Here is an 8,088-nt window from a genome sequence, read left to right as displayed (position 1 = left end):
GTGAGCTGCTCCAAGTAGTATGGTGGAGGGATGCAATATAAATACTTTAAATAAATAAGATAAATACAATCCAAACCAGCGCAGAATTTATCCAATAAGGATGGAAACAAAAAGAAGCAAGCAAGGGGAACAATACAAAATATTATGCATTTGGGACAAGTCTCTACACATGTCAATGAAGAAGCCGAGCATTCAGACCTGTCTACAGTTCTAGTTCAATAGTATCCCAATAGGGCTGGGATACAGTTGGAGGCCTCAGTTTCTTCTCACTCCTGGTGCTGACACTGCTGCTGGATGCGTCCTGTGTGAGGGGAAAAGACTGATGCTGTCTCCTCCATTGCTGCCTTGTGATGGTCAGTCTCCACCTCTTCAGTCTCTTTCCCTTCTCAACATCTCCATTTCTCTCCAGGATCTCTCTCACAAAATTGCTTCAGAATCTCCGCTAAGGCAGCTCCCCTGAACCAAAATGTATTGCAGCTGAAGTATCCAACAGGGGACAAGATTCCATAGAGGTAGATACTGTAAGCACTTTAAATATAAGAATACTTGAACAATGTTGTGGTCCAGTGAACGAATGTTGTCCATAGGTCTGGGAGACCTGAATTCCTAGAATCATAGAATTTCAGAGTTGAAAGGGACCTTGGAGGTTTTCTCATCCAACCCCCTGGTCGGTGCATGAATTTGCTCCAGCAACCCTGACAGAGGGCATCCAGCTTCTACTTGACAACTTCCAGTGAAGGAAAGCCCAGCCCTTCATGAGGCAGACTGTTCCACTGTTGAACAGCTCTTACGTTTAAGATGTTTTCCCTAATGCCTAGCCTTCTGGCTGCCCTGTCAGCTCTCCGGCTGCCCTGTCAGCTCTCATTTTGCACTCCCCACTGAACCTAACCATGTTCCTTTATAATGCCAGGGTGGTTCAAAATAAGCTCAAAATCATACATGAATTGATCTTGGATGAAGTCGGTGACCTGGCTTGTATAACCGGTAGGGAAGGCTAGTGGTCCTGTGTGGGCCCAACCTCTTCCCCCAGGGTATTCTGGTGATAAGCAGGTTAGGAGAAGTGGAGGGCGGGGGGTGGAGTGGCTGTGGTCCATAAGAATAACATCTCCCATACCAGGATCCCTGTGAGAGAATTGACTTATAGTGAGTGTTTGTATTTTAGGCTGGGGACTCAGGATAGATTGGGGATTCTATTAGTATACTGCCCACCCCACTCCCTAACAAACTCCCTAATTGAGCTGATGGAGCTGGTAGCTGACTTGGTCTTGGAATGGTCCAGGCATTTGGTGTTGGGTGATTTCAATGTCCACTTTGGGACTGGCTTGTCTGGTGCTGCTCAGGAGTTCATAGCGGCCATGATAACTATGGGCCTATCCAAACCAGTCCTGGGACCTACCCATATTTCTGGTCACACGCTGGATCTGGTCTTTTCCTCTGATCAGGGGGGTGTTCCATAGGTGGGGTTTCTTGTAGTTTCCCCATTGTCATGGATGGCTCACTCCCTGGTTAAGTTGGTTTCACGGTCACGTCTGACCCTGGCAGGGGTGGTGGATCTATTAGAATGGTCCACCTGAGAAGGCTGTTGGATCCAGTAGGATTCCAAAAGGCCTTGGAGGGTTAGAGTTCTGCCGGTTATTATGTTGATGCCCTGGTGGATACTTGGAACAGGGAACTTTTCAGGGCAGTAAATACGATTGTCCCTAAGCATCCTCTCTGACCCGCTTCAAAATTAGCTCCATAATATATAGAAGAGCTACGAGAGCTGAAGTGGCAAGGTAGTCAACTAGAGCACAAATGGAGAAGGACACATCTTGAATTTGATAAGACACAGCATAGAACCCATCTAAAGGCATACACTGTGGCAATACATGCAGCAAGGAAGCGATTTTATTCTGTGCATATTGTGTCTGCAAGTTTTCGTCCAGTAGAGCTTTTCTGGATTGTTAGGGGTTTAACTCCAACTCCTTCTGTTTCAAATTTGCTTCTGGAAACAATACCTCATTGTGACATATTTTGAAGATGCTCTTCAAAACAGGAGCTATACTATGGAGTTTTCCAAGACTCCATTTTGTCACCAGTGTTTTTTAACATCTACATGAAACCACTGGGTGAGGTCATCAGGGGATTTAGTGCTGGGTGTTATCAATATAATGATGACACCAAAATCTATTTCTCCTTGTTGTCATCATCAGGAAATGATGTTAGCCCCTTGAATTTTGTCTACAGGCAGGATGGGAGAGGATGAGAGATAATAAACTGAAGCTAAATCCAAGCAAGATGGAGGTGCTTATTGTTGGGGGTCATGATTTGCAAGGCAGGATAGAACTTCCTGTTCTGGGCGAGGAAGAAGATAAATCCTGAAGAATGACAACTCTAGAAACTCACTCTAACAAAATCTTAACAAGTCATTCCCAGCAAGCAAAAATAGGGAGAAAATAGAAAAAGTGATTTAGCAAGGAGAGGTAACAACAAAAAAGGACCCATCCCTGGTAAACAAGGACAGTTGGAGCAGATATGGTGAGGTTACATAATCTCCCCCAAACTAGCAGTGAAATTAATGCAAAAGTTAATGATTTTTTTTTAAAGGAAAAACTATGAAATGGCAACAAACTAGATGGAAAGAGAAAATTGATATTGTCTAGTTAGAGCATCCTGTGAAAGATATGAACACACGAGGAGGGACTTATGAAAAATTGTATTGCGCCCTACTTTTTGTTTCTTATATTTCACTTATTATTATTACAGACATTTTATTTTTACTATAAACACATTCATGTCATTCCATTTTCCTCATTCAAGTGCCTACATTTTATTTTCTGACTGTTGTTAGTTCCTAGAATCTTACTTTTGACACCTTAGCTATGGGTTTGTGACTGCCAATGGATTATTTTCTTCCTTTCCCTCCTGCTTAGATGTTTCCATCTGCATTTTTGTTCCGTTTCCCCCCTCCATCTCTTAAATCTCTCTTTGATTTTTTTTTTTTTTGTTCTTCCTTGTTGACTTTTGTCTATCTCATATAGCTGTGGTAGATTTTCATCTTTTTCTCTTCTCAGTCTCAGAAATTGGTCTCTTATTCTGTCTGCCTTTTCTGCCACACAATCTACAGTAGCTATGAGTGGCTACCTGCAGTTCTTCAAATATATATACCTGTCAAATGAACAGTCATTAGCCCAATGTTCTAATCTTTCCCAACTGCCTTGCTATCATTTTCCTATGCGCACATGCCTGTTCAAAGTTCTCACTGCTGTAAACTTCATTTATCCTTTTGCACATTTTCAGAAATGTGGACATGCAGACTTCCAATTTTCTCTGTTTTCTTTTTTCTCTATTTATTTCAACCAGCAATGTCTAAACCATTGAAACCCCGATTTGCATGGCTTGCATTTTGGGGGTTGGCTTAGAGCAAAGCTTGCTGTGCTTGCTTTCTCTTTAGCCTACCTGCTTCTACCACCTGCTCTTGAGGGGAAAACTCGCTGTGCTGGCTTTCCATTCAGCCAAACCCATTTCACCATCTGCTTTGTTCCTTTTCCTTGTGTCTGTGAACTGCCCTCAACTGTCATCCCTCATCCCTCAGAATCCTCAAATTACTCATGTGTAGCTAAGGATTTTCTGGTTTGGGTTTTCTTGTGCATGTGAGGGAGATGTGGGACTTTAAAAAACAAACAGTATTTTCCTGAAACTGAAAGGGTTCCCCCATTGCTTAGCCATTATAGTAATATATGGAACGACATCTTCCTTTTGAGACCTTGCAGTCATGTTTGTGAGAAGTATGTGGGCAGTACCTGGGATAAGGTACCATATATCTGCTTTAGAAGTCTGACATTCTGGATGTTGTTCTTGTCTAACAAAAATGTTCAAGGGAAAATAAGGGACAACAAAGTGTGTGGTGTGTTCATCAGAGAAAATCCATTATTTCTATCACAGTTTTAAAATAGTTTCATAATTTTGTTTTTAAAAAATCTCTGTTGTCCATGCTACAAGCCTTTGAAACGCCATCACCCTCATTTTTACAAAAGGAGAACTAAGGCACAAAGCCAGAGACAGCCTCAAATCTCTGAAGAAGTTCATTGCTAAGCTGTTCAGACCTTACTTGGAATACTTGCTGATGTCCTGACTAAATTACTTAATGGAAGTCCCACTGAAATTAACTTGGCCCTCCAGCTGTGGTTGAACTACAACTCCCCTCAATCCCAGCCACAATGAATGGGTCTAGATCCTTGAACTTTTGCTGCCCTTCACTGGGGAAGCCTACTACTGCCTATGCTTAATAGGGATGTGCACAGAACCGGTTCAGAGGCCCTATGGGCCTCCAGACCAGTTTGAAAGACTGGCAGTTCAGCTGGTTCGAAGGTGGGGGGGGGATAACTTTAAGTACTGGGAGGGTGTCTTTCCCCTCCATTCTGCCACATTTCCTCCACTGGCTCTTTTCTCAAAAATGGTCCTGCTGGGGCAGCAGCGTACCTCCTTGCCACCCTGGTACATTGCAGACTGGAAGCAGCTGTAAGTGGCTGTTGCGTGTGCGCACATCACAACATGTGCATGTGTAGCAGCCACTTCCAGCCACTTCCGGCCACTTCCAGTCCACGACGTACCGGAGTAGCAAGGAGGTCAGACTTGATATATGGCAGCATCCTATGTTCCTATAAATGGAAAAACTACAAGGATCTCAGACTTGGTGATGAGTTTCCTGAACAAAAATAACATACAATCTCATGGTAGGAAACAATAATGTTAGAGCTATCTAATTAGAGCATCAATGCAATATTTTATTAATTTATTTGTTTTACCAGTATTTTAATCCCATCTTTCTTTTCCAACAGAAAAACCTGAGGCAGCTAAATAAAGAAATACACATAGGTTAAAATAGGCCAATAGATGGTTCTTCATCCAGTGTGGCTGGCTGCTGCTAGAGTCCGAGAGGGGTGGGGCTAGAACACCATTGGGTCAAGTAGGCCGATGGAATTTTATTCTCTTCCCCCTTTCTCTGTTTTGGTGTGATCTTCTTCACCTCCCCTGTTGTTCTTAGTAACACAGCTTGCTAAAGTTAGCTGCAAAATGCAATGTGGCTTTGAAGCAAGAATTAACGTTACAGCTAGCTAATACGTTTCAAAAATAATACATGAGAAGGTAGAAGAATAATGTTTATGCACACTGATAAGGCTAGTGTTGATGGGTGCATATAGGTCAGCAGCCCTGGGTATAATCTGAGTCCCCACCAGAGTGCAAAATGAGGACAGGAAATAATAGTGTTAGCACAAACAAAAATAGCAGATTTTCATTTTTTTTATTTATTTGAAGCAAATAATATATGACACATACACATGCTCAAAAGTGTCATTCTGGGAAAGCTGAGGATGTGAAGACTGAAATTGTGAAGCCATATTTTGTAAAAAGAGCAGCAGTCTTTAAGATCTTTCTTATATCACATGATAAATAAGACGTATAAGATTCCTTGACACCAGTAAGCATTCATCTCTATAATCTGCTGGTCATGCTCAAGATGTATGTTTTATTAATACTTAGGAATGCCTGTATTTTATGTAAGAAATGCCTGCCATCCTGCCTATCACCAATGAGCATCTCCTCTCCACAGCTGTTGCCTGTCCTCCTGTGATATGGAATCTTCACAAATATTCTATAGATACTGGGGCTATTCTTACGAACACAAAAATTGGGCTAGGAAAATCCGAGCCTGATTTTTGTGATCGTAAGAACCACCAGGCTTGCAGCCGAGCCCGGTGGTTCTGGAGCGGCTAACCCGCTCCTGTAGCCCACCACTTAGCCCGGGTTTGCGGAGCTAGCACTCCGCAAACCCAGGCTATCTGCTCGTGAGTAGCCGCGCCGTGGCTCCGCGCCGTGGCTCTGCTCCGTGGCTCTGTGCCGTGGCTATTTGTGAGTAGACCCCCAGCCGGGAGGCTTAAAAGCAGCCTTCCAGCTTGGGGGTCTCCCCAGTATGCCCTGCGTGCTTGCGCAGGGCATACTGCGGCTTCCGGGGGCCGCATGGCCCCCAAGCTCCCCCGCCCCCGCCGGCTCCATATCGGAGCTGGCCATCATGTGGGTGGCCGATCCAGCTGCCCAGGGCTCCCTGCCCGCTCGTGAGCGGGGAGAGAGGGCTTAGCCCACTCTTCCTACTCAGCGCCCTAAACCGGGTCTCACTGATCATAAGACCCAGTCCACTATTGAATAAGGTGGGTGGGACAAAGGTCCTTGGCCCTTGAGGGAGGGGACTTGCTGGCTGGACAACAGTTCACTCTTTGCTCTGATGTGTGGGAAATGTGAGGTATTTGTTTAGGAGCAAGAGAAAAAGTCTGCAGCGAATTATTCATTTTTCACCAGTTCTTCTGCAGCAAAGACATGGGGAGAGGAGGAGAAGGCAGAAGGCTTGGGAGGGGGACAGGGGGCCATCTTGTCCCAGAGCCCACTCCAACCTTGTCGTGCCCCTGATCTTTGGGGGATCCCTGGAGGTATGATGTGGGGAAATGTGTCAGTCATGGAACATTTGGCAATAAGCACAGCTGCTATCAGAGAAGCAGAAAGTTAGACTGGAGACAGGATTTTGCATGGGGAGTTAGAACAGAAAAGAACAGCCTTGCTGGTTCAGGCCCATCCAGTCTAGCATCCTGTTTCACACAGTGACCCACCAGATGCCTCTAAGAGGTAAGAGGTGAGGGCCTGCCCCCTCTCCTGCTGTTGCTCCCCTGCAACTGGTATTTAGAGGCTTCTTGCCTCTGCTGGAAGTGGTCTATAGCCGTTAGACTAGTAGCCATTGATAGACCTGTCCTCCATGAATTTGTCTAAGCCCCTTTTAAAGCCATCCAAGTTAGTAGCAGAGAATTCCATAGATTAATTATACGCGGTGTGAAAAAGTGCTTCCTTTCATTGGTCCTGAATTTCCCGGCCTTCAGTTTCATGATGTTGTAGAAAAGTGGTTCTAAAATATGCTATTGCCCATCTGTATTTAACTACCCTCAGCAACATTATCACAATTGCATATAAAATATACAATAATATTATTAGCCATAATATCTGATACCAAAATTAGTAGTAATGAAGATAATGGGCCATAATAGTTCTATAGGTAGGATGAGACTATATACCACTTGACTATTTTGCTACAGAAATAAACAAAAATACCCTCCTGTCCAACACAGTCATTGGATTAAATCATGCCAATCTATTTTGTATATTGCAGATTAATATATTTATCTGCATTTATATCTCACTTTTCCTCCAAGGAGCCCGGATCTGTGTACATGGTTATATTTATCCTCACAACAACCCTGTGAGGTGGGTTAGGCTGAGAGAGAAGTGACTGGCTTAGAGTAACTCAGTGAGTTTCATGGTGGGATACATATTTGAACTTGAGTCTCTCGATCCTAGTCCAACACTCTAACCATTTCAGAAGCTGATCGACACGATAGCTCTATATAACTTTCTGCCAGGGCATGAGATGAAACCCTGAGAATGTCATTTTTTTATTAAAAGAAACTGCTGGGATACCAATTTTCTATGTCCTGGAAGACAGGCATTGCAATTTGACAAGTATCTCCATGACCTATTTCCTCTTGTTATCACTGGTGGAAAGAGATCTGTCATCTCTTATCAGAGCTGCCAACTTTAAATTTAGTAGGGCTTCTCCTATGAATTTAGGGCAGTGTTTCCCAAACTTCTGATTGTTATTTTAAAATGTTACTTTTTCTGAATTAAAATAAGAGGACTTGCCACAGATGAAAATTGATCACTTTGGAGGTGGGAGCTGGGCCTTCCACCCTAACTTTTATCTTAAAGTGGCCTTCCAGGGAATATAGTTATTGATTAAGGATTTAAGCACATAGGATTTGAATCCCTGAATGTTTCGTTAAAATTAATATCACAGTTTATGATGTTGGGTAATAGAGTTTTTCTTCACGTTAAGAAGTAATAGCTAAATGTGTCATTATTATTCATTTCAATAATATACACTCATATCCACATGTGATTTTCATCCACAACAAAGGCTTCTGTCAAATAAACAACTAGTCCAAAATGTTGCACTGCTTTAAGCTATAGCTAGTAAAGTCTGAAGGGGGGAAATCCAATTTCAATACA

The sequence above is a fragment of the Hemicordylus capensis genome, chromosome 3, assembly GCF_027244095.1.
Source record: "Hemicordylus capensis ecotype Gifberg chromosome 3, rHemCap1.1.pri, whole genome shotgun sequence".
NCBI lineage: Eukaryota > Metazoa > Chordata > Lepidosauria > Squamata > Cordylidae > Hemicordylus > Hemicordylus capensis.
Note: the sequence above shows the minus strand (reverse complement) of the source record.